Raw genomic sequence first — 13586 nt, forward strand, 5'->3', positions numbered from 1 at the left:
TTTCTCTGGTTTATTTTTGCTTTTTTAATGTGACTACTTAGAAAATGTAAATTATACATGTAGGCCACATTTTTTTTTTAAAAGATTTTATTTATTTATTTGACAGACAGAGATCACAAGTAGGCAGAGAGGCAGGCAGAGAGAGAGAGAGAGAGGGAAGCAGGCTTCCTGCGGAGCAGGGAGCCCAATGCGGGGCTCGATCCCAGGACCCTGAGATCATGACCCGTGCCGAAGGCAGCAGCCCAAACCTCTGAGCCACCCAGGTGCCCCTAGGCCACATTTTATTTCCCTTGGACACACGTAGCCTAGGGTAATCAGACGCTTGTTTAGTCTAGTTGCTAAGATCCTACCTTGATTTTCTTGCTCTCTTAACAGACTCCAGTTCCTTTAAAGATTGTTCACATAGATTCAAGGAGCCTGGGTCCTCAATACTATTCAGGTGCAGAGTTCCTTCTTTTAACCTATTCACTGTTCTTCTTAGCACCTCTCTGTCTGGCACCCCTGACCGTATTCCCGGTGTGAACAACCTGTATAAAATATGTCCCTCTAGTTGCAAAGAAGGCACCGTTTCCAAGGACACCCGTTTCAGTTCTAGATGGACTATGACTCATGGTGGTCATTAGAGTGTAAATCTGACACGGGTTTAACCTTTTGGTAGGATTTGGTTTTTGTTTCAGAAAAACTATGGGGGTGAAAAACAGTAGCATATCAAGGGCAGTGTGTGCTGTTAAGGAGAAGCAGGGGTGTACTTTGATGTTAGAAGACAGATTCGAATCCCTGGTCGGCCACGCACTAGCTGTGTTTGATTTGGACACATCACTCTGTCTGAGCCTTAGTTTCACCCTCTGTCAGATACCCATAAGATCAACTCTACAATGCTTCCTTCCGAGGGTTGCTGACATTTCCAATGAAATAACGTATAAGAAAATACTTGTCAATGTGAATCTCTGTGTATGGCTGCCAGTTATGACCAGAGGGGTAGATCCTGTGGGCAGATGGTTTTGTTTGGCCAGAAAAGTGTGTTTTGTTTATTTGAATCAGAGTGCCTCTAAGGGAGATCCTGTCTACTTTGTCACAGACTTTACCACTCTTGTTATCTTAATTCAGCTGACTTGAGTCACTTGCCTGGTTGCTGAAGATTGATGTGTTTGTGTACCTTACAAAATGGGAGGGGCAACACTTGGTAACACAACCATACTTGATGCTGGCTGACATGGTTCCTGTCCCCAGGACTTCATGGTAGGGATTTAAGTCATACCGTAACCACGTCTGGATGCACAGATGTTTACTAAGCACCTGAGTGCTGCTCGAAATCCCAGAGATACAAATAAAGAGCATATCAACTGTGGGTACAACAAAAGGATGGGCAACTAATTCTGTTTGGGTGTAGGATAGTTAAGAGGTGGGGTGTAGGAGGAAGAAAAGTGACATTTTTGAGCCAAGACTGGGCCATCCTTACAATTAGGCATTTGTCATATGTTATCTCATCTACACCTCTCAGAGGTGAATGCTGTTACCTTCATTTTGTAGATAAGGTCTGGTGCCTCATGGAATCCACCCAAAGTACTTACCTGGACAGAGCTGGGCTTTGAATCCAGGTTCCTCTGAGTGGCCCAGCGGTGTGATGCATCCCCTCTGTTTCCCCTTGAGATGAATGAAAGCATGACTCAAAGCAAATGCTTTATTTCTGTTTGCTGAGCGTCTCTCCTACTCCCTACCCACTGCTTTCCTAGAGTGTTGTTTTTTTGACCCAAAATTCATTTACTTGTTAAAGTTACAATAACATACTCTAAATGCATACAAAACTGCAAAATGCTTTTTCAACAAAGATACTAGTTGTATTTAATGATGACATAAAGGTATGTCTCATGACTTTTGTTCTGTTTTAAAGTCATCATGAGGGGTGCCTGGGTGGCTCATTTGGTTGAGTGCCTGACTCTGGATTTCTACTGGGGTTGTGGGCTGAGCCTTGCAGTGGGCTGAGCATTGCAGCAGGCTCAGCACTCACTGCTTGAGGATTCTCTTCCTCCTACTGCCCCTCCCCCATGCATGTGCCCAGACACTCTCTCTAAAATAAACGAATCTTAAAAAAAAAAAAAAAAAAAAAAAAAAAAAAAAAAGTCATCCTGGACTCAAAAGTGTACATCAATGGTGCTCTCCTCCACTGGTGTAAATATTTTAATTGGTCTCATGTGAGAGTGTCTTCCATTTTGGAGATTGGCTAGAATCCAAGGTTGTTGAGAAGTGGTACCTAGAGTCTATAGGGCAACACTAACTTTTCTAAGACCTGGAACACAAATGTCAGAGAGAGGCGTGGAAATGTCAGGTGCTAAATCCGTCTTCCTGTGCTTGTTCGCCTCCTAAGGAGCCTGTGGCCTTGGTATCCTGTCCTACCTCTCCTTCAGTATGAAGGGGATGTTTATGGCCTGTGGAAGTTTGTGGCCAGGGCATCTGAACAGCCTGCGGTGAACTCTGATCCCAGCAGTGACCAAGGTTGTTTGATTATAAAAGTTGGGGAGCTCTGGTTCTTGACTATAGTAGCCTTTAGCATTGATTCCCTAGTGATAAACAACCCCCCCCACCCCACACACCTCCCCTCAGCTACCCCTTTCCATTGTTTTCACAATCAAAAGACCTTTGTCTCACCCCTTTACCCGAGGCTGCCTTGGGATTGGCTCTTTAAGTGGGCAAAGGTCATGGTCAGAGAGTTGCAAATGAGCATACCCAGGGCAATGGCCTGGTTTTGGGCTTACAGTGCACCATGAGACAACAGCTTTCCTCAGCTTGTGTTTGGCTTTCCTCTGCTGTAGTGGGGGTAAAGGTCACTGTGGGCTCATTCAGAGCCCTGGGTCTAGAAGCCGACACACCTAGGTCTGAATCCCTACCATGCCAGGTTAACTTAATCCTTAACCAACCAAGCTCTGTTTCCTCATATATGAAACTATGTAGTAGCAACAAGGCTGTTGTGAGATTTTAATATCAAAAAGCACTTCTCTTGTTCTTACTAAGTGTTAGGCACTGTTTTGAGTGTTTTACATATATTAATTTAACGAATCTTGCAACAACCCTATGAGGTGAGTATAGTTATCATCCCGATTTTACAGATGAAAAAATACAAAGAGAGGTTAAGAAATTTTCCCAATGAAAATTTCTTAAGCCTTAAGCCTTAAGCCTTAAGCCTCTACCTTCGGCTCAGGTCATGATCCCAGGGTTTTGGGATCGAGCCTGCATGGAGCTCCCTGGTGATCAGGGAGTCTCCTTTCCCTCTCCCATTCCCCCTGCTTGTGTTCCCTCTCTCACAGTGTTTCTCTCTGTCCAATATATAAATAAAATCTTAAAAAAAAAAAGAAAAGAAAGTTTCCCAATGTTCCAGAGCTAGTAAATGCAAACTTGAGATATCAAAACAGTGTGAGTCCAGTCTGTTCCTAAGTGCTAGGCTATGCATAAATATTAAAAATATGCACATTTGGAACACGGTGGATGTTTAAGAAATTCTATTAATCCAATTATTATTATTTTTAATGTCCTGGATTTCACAGCTTCCATGATCCACTTTAGAAGTAGAGTGAAACGACGCATTTTTTGTGAGATTATGATTTTTTTTTTCATATTTCTGAGTTTGGATGAGAGTGTTGTGTCTGAATTCAGTTCCTCGTCTTTTAGCTGTAACTTGTTAAGCTTCAATATTTTCATCACAATTTGCAGTTAAAAAAATTTTTTTTGCAGTTTACATTTTATATTGTACTTAATGATGCCTGTGAGCATCCTCTCATAGGCTTCTAATAAGCTCAAGTGGGTTAATATGGGTAAAGGACTTAGACATGTGCTTGAACCTGAATATGTGCTGTATCAAGAAAGGATATATGAAGGGTCCTGAAGACATAAATATGATTTCACCTAATCCTCCACTTTGATCTTTCTTTATGGGAATGCATCTGTTCCCACATCACCTAGGACCAATGTGAGACATCTTAGAGTTGCTGTAGACTGTGTTGCCAGCTCCCAAGTCAGGAGCTCCTTGGGGCCGGAGTCTGGCTTGATGCCTCCCTCATGGTGAAGGCCCACCACGTTGACTGGTGCACTGAAAAGAAGCATGAACTTGGCAAGACACTGAATCATTTTTCTTTGTGCCAAATTCCAGTAGGGAACCATGAACAAGAAATGAGAAGAACATGTCCTCTAACATCCTTGATGTCAATGATTTCATGACCCTTCAGATGGCCTAACTGTTAATCCAACATCACCTTACTCAAATTGTCAAACATGGGAACTTTGTCACATTACATGGAAAACAGGGCTGAGCGACTATATGTACAATAAGGACAACATTGGCTCATATTGTTTTTGTAACTGTGAAGATTCTCTGCATATAATTTCTTTGTATGCATATATATTTATATATTAAATATAATATATATTGAAATTTACCTATGTATTAAGCATCATTTTAAAAGCTTTATGTGTATTAACTCACTTAATTCTCATGATAGCCTCACAAGGTAGATACTTTTGTCATCCCTATTTTAGGGTTAAGGACACTTTGGCACAGAGAGGTTGGACAGGCTGCCCAAGGATACACAGCTGGTATGTGGTGGAGGCAGGATTTGAATGCAGGAGTCTGGTTAAGAGCCAATTCCTTATTTTTATGAAGTCTTTCGCTTTCTTTTTTTTTTTTTTTTTTAAATATTTTATTTATTCATTTGACAGAGAGAGAAATCACAAGTAGGCAGAGAGGCAGAGAGAGAGAAGGGGGGAAGCAGGCTCCCTGCTGAGCAGAGAGCCCAATATGGGACTCGATCCCAGGACCCTGAGATCATGACCTGAGCTGAAGGCAGAAGCTTAACCCACTGAGCCACCCAGGCGTCCCAGTCTTTCACTTTCTTTTTTTTTTTTTTTTTTAAGATTTTATTTATTTATTCGACAGAGAGAGATCACAAGTAGGCAGAGAGGAAGGCAGAGAGAGAGGAGGAAGCAGGCTCCCTGCTGAGCAGAGAGCCCAATATGGGACTCGATCCCAGGACCCTGAGATCACGACCTGAGCCGAAGGCAGCGGCTTAACCCACTGAGCTACCCAGGCGCCCAGTCTTTCACTTTCTAATAAGCAATTAACATAGCATCACAGAGATTTCAGAAACCCCTCTCGGAGAGCTCTCTTGGGCGGTCAGCAACTATTTTCCTCCTGTGAACTTCCTCTGTAATGGCAAAGGGTTGGGAGGAGCATGACTTCCCAGGTGAAAGTGACATAACTCGCTACTTCCAGAGGTACCCCACTTCCAAACGGCACATCAGAGAGCTCTCCCTTCATCAGCTGCTCTCGTATCTGCCCCAAGGACCCAGCCTGGGAACTGAATCACCTGCAGGCCTGGCATTCCCACTCTCCCCATGTCTTGGTCAAGGGTTGCTATAACGAAATACCATAGACTGGGAGGCTTAAGCAACTAACATTTACTTATCATGGTCCTGGAGGTTGGGAAGTTTATGATCAGGGTGCCAGCAGATTCAGTTCTTGATAGGGGTTCCCGTCTGGCTTGTAGATGGCTGCCTTCTCACCATGTCCTCACCTGACCTGTGCTCAAGAAGGAGAGCCCTCCTCTACTTTTAAGGGCACTGATCACATCATGTAGGCCCACCCTCATGACTCCATCCACATCCATCCACATCTGTGTTCCCAAAGACCTCCTAGGACTTCAGATATCTTTGCTTTGGTTTGGGCTTCAACATATGAATTTTTGGGGACACAAACATTCAGTCCATAACACCTATCTTCCCTACAGACCATGGGACTTGAGCTGTTGATTCCAGTGCAAGGTGAGGCACTGAGTAGTCAACAAGTACTTGTTGAACTGGAAGGAGTTGAGTGATCCTCTGGTATTGTAAAGTCTCTGAGGATTTGGGCTTTCCTCTCTGTCCGGAAGAGGGACTGCAGAATATACTCAAATGCCCAAGAGGAGTAGTGGTGGGGTCAGAGTCGCCTTTGCAGTGGCTGGTGAAACAAGTTCTCTTTAGGATAAATGGAGGAAAGAGATGGGCGACAGCGTGAGGAAGACCCAGGTCTGCATCTTGGTGCTGCTACGGAGAGGCTGTGTGGCCCAGGTCTTCTGTAACCCCGGCCTTGCTCCTTCTGTAAAGATGAATGATACCAATCTCAGGGATGTGCTGGGAAGGCGTGGTGAAGAAGCATATATTAATCACTAGCACACATCCTGGCTCAGAGGAGGCACCAGAAAAGGTTTCCTCTTATTCAGTTAACTCTTTATCTGTGCCAGGTAATGCTTTCATTAGGAGGTGGGCAACCAAGAGAGCAGATATGGGAATGCCAAACGCACGAGTCACAGACTCCGAGAATCTGAGAAGGGATATGTCATGGGAACCAAAGAAAATATTTACCTGGGAGGCCACCCACAAAGCCTGAGGTTACCTATTAGCCTAACGATGAGTTCCATGGTGCCTCTTATAGGGAGGGAAGGAGAGAAATGAAGAAAACCCACTATAGGTGAAATGTCCATGTAGCCCTTTTAGCTCTCAAAACGCCTGCCCTCAGAAACTTTAAAGGAACTGGGAGCAGTGGGCTATGGAAGAAGGTAGACTAGACATTATATGTAAGGAAAAGGGAGGGAGTGACACTAAGCAAGCATTCAGAAGTAAGGGAAGGTTGATTCATTCATTAAAATTACGGCAAAACTTACCACCTAGTTACCTTTGTATGAGACAAGGAAGTTTCCAGACCCTTGTGTCCCCCAGCTCCTATCCTTCATTTACTGGGGAGTTCTAGCCACCTGCCTCTACCACCAGCTTTGATACTGGGTTAGCAGTTTACTCTCTCTGCTCATCTCCATTCGCATCACAAAGCCCAGTTCTTGATACAGATTACCAGGAACCAAAGGGTAGTGAGAGTTTACAAAAGGCTATTGATTTCCCTTCTACAAGAGTAGTATCTAAGAACATAGGCTCCATGATCAGACTCATCCGGATTTATGTCCAGGCTTCACTGATTTTTTTAAATTATGTGACCTTGGATATGTTTTTTAAACCCTGTGAGCCTCAGCTTCCTTATCTGTAAAGTGGGCATTAATAATAGTACCTATTTCTTATGGTTGAGTGAATTAAATTGCATAGTAGAAGTGAAACAGAGCAGCACCTGGAGATAATGAACACTTAGCAGAGAATAACCATTATCATTCTTAGTAGTGATTTTTTTTATATATACTCTGATTTCAGAGTCCTGAGATGGAGCCCCATGTCGGGCTCCCTGCTCAGCAGAGAGTCTGCTTCTCCCTCTCCTCAGCACCTCCCCTCCTCCACTGGCTTGTGATTTCTTTCTCTGCCTCTCAAATAAAAAAATAAAATTTAAAAAAGAGAGAGAGAGAGAATGCCATCAAAGTGCTCAGGAAAGCAACAGTGGGAGGGGAGATGTAAGATGATACCCATAATTGGGACGCCTGGGTGGCTCAGTTGGTTAAGCAGCTGCCTTTGGCTCGGGTCATGATCCCAGCGTCCTGGGATCGAGTCCCACATCAGGCTCCTTGCTCAGCAGGGAGCCTGCTTCTCCCTCTGCCTCTGCCTGCCATTCTGTCTGCCTGTGCTCGCTCTCTCCTGCCCCCCTCTCTGATAAATAAATAAAATCTTAAAAAAAAAAAAAAAAAGATCATACCCATAATTGCACAGCCCTACAGTGATTTTCCATGTGTAGTCTACAGCACCCCCTCTTAGAAATGCAAATTCTCAGGGTCACCCCAGGCCTTGTAGACCAGAAACTCTGGAGGGTGGGGCAGATGATCAGTGTTTACTCAGCAGTCCAGGTGATTCTGCTAGACCATTTGGGAACCCTGCATTACGGTTATCCAGAGAAGGGAAGAGATGAGATGCCCCAAAAAAGCTAACTTTTTTACCGAGTCATTCCTTACTTAGGAAGATATTTGTAAATGATCTTTCCCTCTCTCTTCTTATGCAGAAGGATATTCAAATATATTTTTTATTTAGCTAATGCTATGGGCTAAACTGTGTTCCACCAGAATTCATATGTTGAGGTCCTAACCTCAGTACCTGGGGATGTGACTGTATTTAAGGTAGTAGTCAAGATAAAATGAGGTCATATAGGTAGGTCCGAATCCATTATGGCTGGTGTCCTTGTGAGAAGAAGAAATTTGGATGCAGTGAAGCACATAGGGAAGACCGTGTGAAGACAGGGGGAACATGGCCATCTACAAGTGAGAGAGAGAGAGAGAGAACTCCAAAGAAACCTGTCTGCACCTGGATCTTGGATGTCTAGCCTCCAGAACTGTGAGATAATGAATTTAAATTTCTGTTGTTTAAGCTACCCAGTCTGCGTTTTTAAGGCAGTCCTAGCAGACCAGCACAGCACTCAGCACAGCAGAGAGGGAAGTTTGCATTGTCCAAGCTGTTAGCTGCAGGCGAGGAGGTGAGTTCAGGTTGGACTCCTTTGGGACCACAAGCCCATACCATTTTTAGGTGCCTCTTTTTTTTTTTTTTTTTAAGATTTTTATTTATTTATTTGATAGACAGAGATCATAAGTAGGCAGAGAGGCTGACACAGAGAGAGAGAGGGAAGCAGGCTCCCCGCTGAGCAGAGAGCCCGATGTGGGGCTCCATCCCAGGACCCTGGGATCATGACCTGAGCTGAAGGCAGAGGCTTAACCCACTGAGCCACCCAGGCGCCCCTAGGTGCCTCTTTTGATGAAAACAAAATAGGTGGGACATATGCTTACTTTAAAAAAGAATTTTTCACTTTATGGGGGACTCACTTGTCACAAGAGAGAGATTAGAAGTGATGATAAAAAACACTATGGATTAGTGTTTTCAGATCAGAATGAAAGACAGTGGAGAAGTATTATTTGTTCTACAAACATTGTGTTCACATATAACCTTTCAGGAATGTGTTTACCTCAGGAAGGCAGACAGCTGGGACTATGTGCAAGGGATCAGATACAGCCTCTGAGAGAAATTGGTTGGAAGGGCCAGAAGAACTCGGCCGTTTTCAGCCCACAAACCGGGCTCAAGGATATTAAGGAAAAAAGAAACGCAGGACCTCGATGATGACCTGATTATTTGCTAAGTGGGTTTACTCCCCCTGCCTTTGAGTTTCACCTGCATCTTAATCTTTTTTTTCTTTCTTTCTTCCTCTTCTTTTTCTTTCTTTCTTCTTCTTTTTTAAAATTTCCATGGAGATTTAGACTTACAAATGTTGTCAGATTAATTAACATGGGTCTGGGTATATAGATGAGGTCAAGGAATTTGAGAAAACACCTCAGATAGGTTCTGCCATCCAGCACCTTGTCGAGGGTGTGACCATTGATGTCACATCAGATAGACGGATGTGCATACAGAACTTGCTCTCCCCACAGCTTTCTCTGAAGTCACTACCCTGGGGTTGACATGTTGACAGGTCAACATTTTATCTGTCCACCTTTGGAAACTGCTTGTGAGAAGCAAGCCCTACTCCTTTCTCCCTGCTCCTCACCCTCCAAATTTACACGATATATATTTTAAAACGTCATTTAAAATGATTGTACTGGGGCGCCTGGGTGGCTCAGTGGGTTAAGCCGCTGCCTTCGGCTCAGGTCATGATCTCAGGGTCCTGGGATCGAGTCCCGCATCGGGCTCTCTGCTCAGCAGGGGGCCTGCTTCCCTTCCTCTCTATCTCTCTGCCTGCCTCTGTCTACTTGTGTTCTCTGTCTGTCAAATAAATAAATAAAATCTTTAAAAAAAAAAATGATCGTACCGTAACTGAATAGAAGGCTGACTCTCCTCATTGTAAATGAAGAGACACATGGTTTCGTAACATTCAGTATGAGACGCAGCAGAAGTTCTGCCACGTCCTAACAATTTCTTTCTTCCATAGGATAATCCTTCGGGAGAGTCTCTAGCTTGCACAAAGCATGAAGATGTCATGATAAAACAACAATTTGACCTTTAAGCTCTGCTGAAAAGACAGACCCAATAATAGACCGTTTGTCTGCCATAAAGATTTCCATACAGGGACACCTGAGTGGCTCAGTCGGTTAAGCGTCAAACTCTTGATTTTGGCTCAGATCATGATCTCAGGGTTGTGAGATCGGATCTTGTGTTGGGGTCTATGCTGGGTATAGATCTAGCTTGGGATTCTCTCTCTCTCTCTCCCTCTGCCCCTTCCCCTGCTCACCCATGTACTCATGCTCTCTTCCCCCACCCACCCCCCAAAAAACAAACAAAAAAAGATTTCCATATAAAATTTTTCTTCCTCTGTTCATTCCATCCATTGGCAGTCATATAAAAGCTAATATGCAGAAGTCACACGGAGCAAGTGTAGTAGGTTCTCTTGTATGAAATGCATTTCACTTTGCAGTCATTAGCATTTGTGAAAGGACTGTTGAGTGCTGGGTAGGAGCAGAGAGAGTGGGTAACTTGCATGAGATTCAGGGCTGGGCTGTTTTTAATTGGGGGCAGAGGGGAAGCTGGATCAGTTTTGTGCTGAGTATAAGATGCTGAACTATCTCGGCAGTGACATGATATCTTACCTCCGGTAAAAAGTTCCATGGTTCATGATTTTTTTTCTTTTCTTCTTCTTCTTTTTTTAATAGTCCACTCTTCGTTTAGGAAGTTGTCTTTATTGTCTGCTAGGTGTACATAGACATTTCCCTGGAGAGAGTGAAAAGATATGTAATTCTCATTGTGGTCGGCACTGGGGTATGCTGCCCAGATGCCCACTTCAGGACTGCAGCTGGACAGTGACTGGCTGACAGCTCACACCTGTGTCCTCCTACTCCTCTAGTGCTGGTGAAGAAAAGCCACATAGTTCAAGATCATGACCATTTCCTAGGAGCAGTCAAAATCCCATGATTGGCTAATGTGGGGGTAGAAAGTTTCAGCCTCCTTCCCTTATTTCAGGACATCTCTCCAGGGCCATCCCAGCTCCAGAACTCCCAAAGGGATCAATTGAGGTCTTTGCTGTGACTGCCCCGCAGCCCAGTTTCTCCTGTTGCCTCAGTGGACCGCTTTGTTTCCACACAGGTGTTGGTACCTAGATCATTCCCCAATAAACCTCTTGCATGTAATTCTCCATCTCTGATTCTGTTTTCTAGGGAGCCCAACCTGCCAGCAATACTTTCCCTTAAATATAGCTGTTGTTTTATTTTTCATGGGTAGTTGTTAAGAGATAAATTCTTATTTTCACATTGAGATGAGTATAAGAATTGAAATTGTTTTGAAATCCATTGGAACAAAACAGCAATGAGGACACTCAATTGGTTAACCTGAAGTTTTGGTCATTGTGTTTGAATTGACTGCCAACCACACGCAGTGTGGCCATATGGCAGAGGTGAAAGTCTGAGGCCAAGGGCCCTGTTGAGAAAGGCCAAAGGTTCAACCTCCTTATTGTTCGGTCTGTTTTCCGTTGCTTCCTGGTCTCAACTTGTACTCTAACCTGGCCAGTCATAGTAAAAAATGTTCTCTTGACCTGCCCTTGGAACAGGTGATAGGATGTGGATAACCACTGCAAATCTGTCACCATGGCTGGAAAAACAGGCCCCAGCACCTGCCCTGCCATGTATGGAAAGCAGAACATTTATCAAGATCAACTCAGGAGAAGCCAATTTGGAATTTTTCCCCAAAAGATAAGAGGCTAGGTTCCCACAATGTTTTTTTTTTCAAATTTAAAATACACACAATTTTGGCACAAAAATAAACACATAGATTAATGGAATAAAATATAAAGCCCAGAAATAAACCCATGCTTGCATGGTCAGTTAATCTAGGACAAGAATATACTGTGGAGAAGAGACAGTCTTCTTCGAGAAGCAAGCCCTGCCCCTTTCTCCTTGCTCCTCACCCTCCAAGGGTTGCTTGGGTTGAAAGGGTCTGCTCAGAGGAGGAAGAAAGGAAAAAGGTCAGATAATGATCCCTGGACAGGTCCTGGGGGACTCTTGGAGCATAAAGGACTGTTTTATGAAGGGTGGAATATGTGTACGTGTGTATAGCTACGTGGTGTGTTGGGGTCCAGCCATGATGGAGAGGAAGAGGACTGCAGGTGCCATGAGGCAGTTGTGGCTAGTGGACTGAATTTTGAACACATGTGAGCAGAAATATTCCCAAAGGATTTTACAGGAGTTTGGAAGCCTGCAAGAACAGATGCCAGTAAGAGCCAATGGAAATCAAGCAATATTACAAGTTAACATTTACTGAGCATCTGCAATGTCTAGGTAGCATGCTAAATTCTACAGCTCCATTAATCCTCCAGCAACTCCTTAAAGGGGGGGTGCTTTTACTCTTTTCTAACACATGAGGAAACTGGATCCTGAGGAGGTTAAATAACTTGCTCAAAAAATGGCTGAGCTACACAATGTTGTTCAGTTTTGGGAAATTGTATTTGTGTTTTCTTAACGGGAAGCTCTTAAAAGTCATAAAGTCTTGAGCTATGAAGACAAATTTAGGTTTCTGTCATTTTATTTTATTTTGTTTTATTAGAGTACAGGCAGGGGTAGCAGCAGAGGGAGGGGGAGAAGCAGACTCCTGTTGATGAGGGAACCCAACTTGGGGCTCAATCCCAGCACCCTGGCATCATGACCTGAGCCAAAGGCAGACACTTAACTGACTGAGGCACTCAGACACCCTGGTCATATCTTTGCCAATATCTGGCTGTGTGGTCTTGGACGTGTTATATAACCTCTCTTAGCCTTACAAAGTTGTTGGAAGGATAGAGCTAATAGACACAAAGAAAAATACTTAGTGATAGTTATCTTTCAAGACCCCAGCCCAGCTAATGACTGAGTTCACTGATGAATTAGGTGCTGTATACTTTTCAGCCAAAAGAAAAAAGTAAACTTTGGTGATAGTCTATGACACTTGATAGATTAATTGCACAAACAAACCTTTTATTTTTTTCCCCATTATTCAGTTATTATTAACTCAATGTGATAACTAATTGTATGTCAACTTAACTGGGCCACAGGGTGCTCAGATAGTTGGTCAAACATTATTCTGGATGTTTCTGTGAGAGATGTTTTTATTTTGCCTGAAATTAACATTTAAATTGGTAGACCAGTTAGTTTATCTATCTTAATGTCAGTGGGCTTCATCCAATCCGCTAAAGGCCTGAATAGAACAAAAAGGCTGACCCTTTGAAGAAGAAAGAATTCTGCCTGCCTCACTGCCTTTGGATTGGGACATTGGCTTTTTCCTGCCTTCAGACTTGAACTGAACATCCGCTCTATCCAGGTGTTGGGTCTGCTGGCCTTTTGACTTGCACTAGAACTGTACCTGGGTCTCCAGCTTGCTGACTCATTCTGCAGATCTTGGGATTTATCAGTCTTCCTGATCACCTGCACCAATTCCTTATCAATCCCCCCCACCCCGCCCCCCCCCACCGGCCCTGGATAGGTAAGTGTGTGTGTGTGTCTGTGCACACACATCCTCTTGATTCCGTTTCTCTGCAGGACCTTGACTGAATATTTGCTCAATAAATACTGGCCTACTGCTGTCTGGATCTCAGGGACTGGGCTCCAAGCCATAGATAGAGAGTGAATGAAGGAGTCTGGTATCCTGTCCTCATATAGTTTATAGCGTACAGCCTAGACTAGTTGAAGAAGCCTTGG

Source organism: Mustela putorius, unplaced genomic scaffold (assembly GCF_011764305.1).
Source record: "Mustela putorius furo isolate JIRA1106 unplaced genomic scaffold, ASM1176430v1.1 tig00000788_pilon_pilon_pilon, whole genome shotgun sequence".
NCBI lineage: Eukaryota > Metazoa > Chordata > Mammalia > Carnivora > Mustelidae > Mustela > Mustela putorius.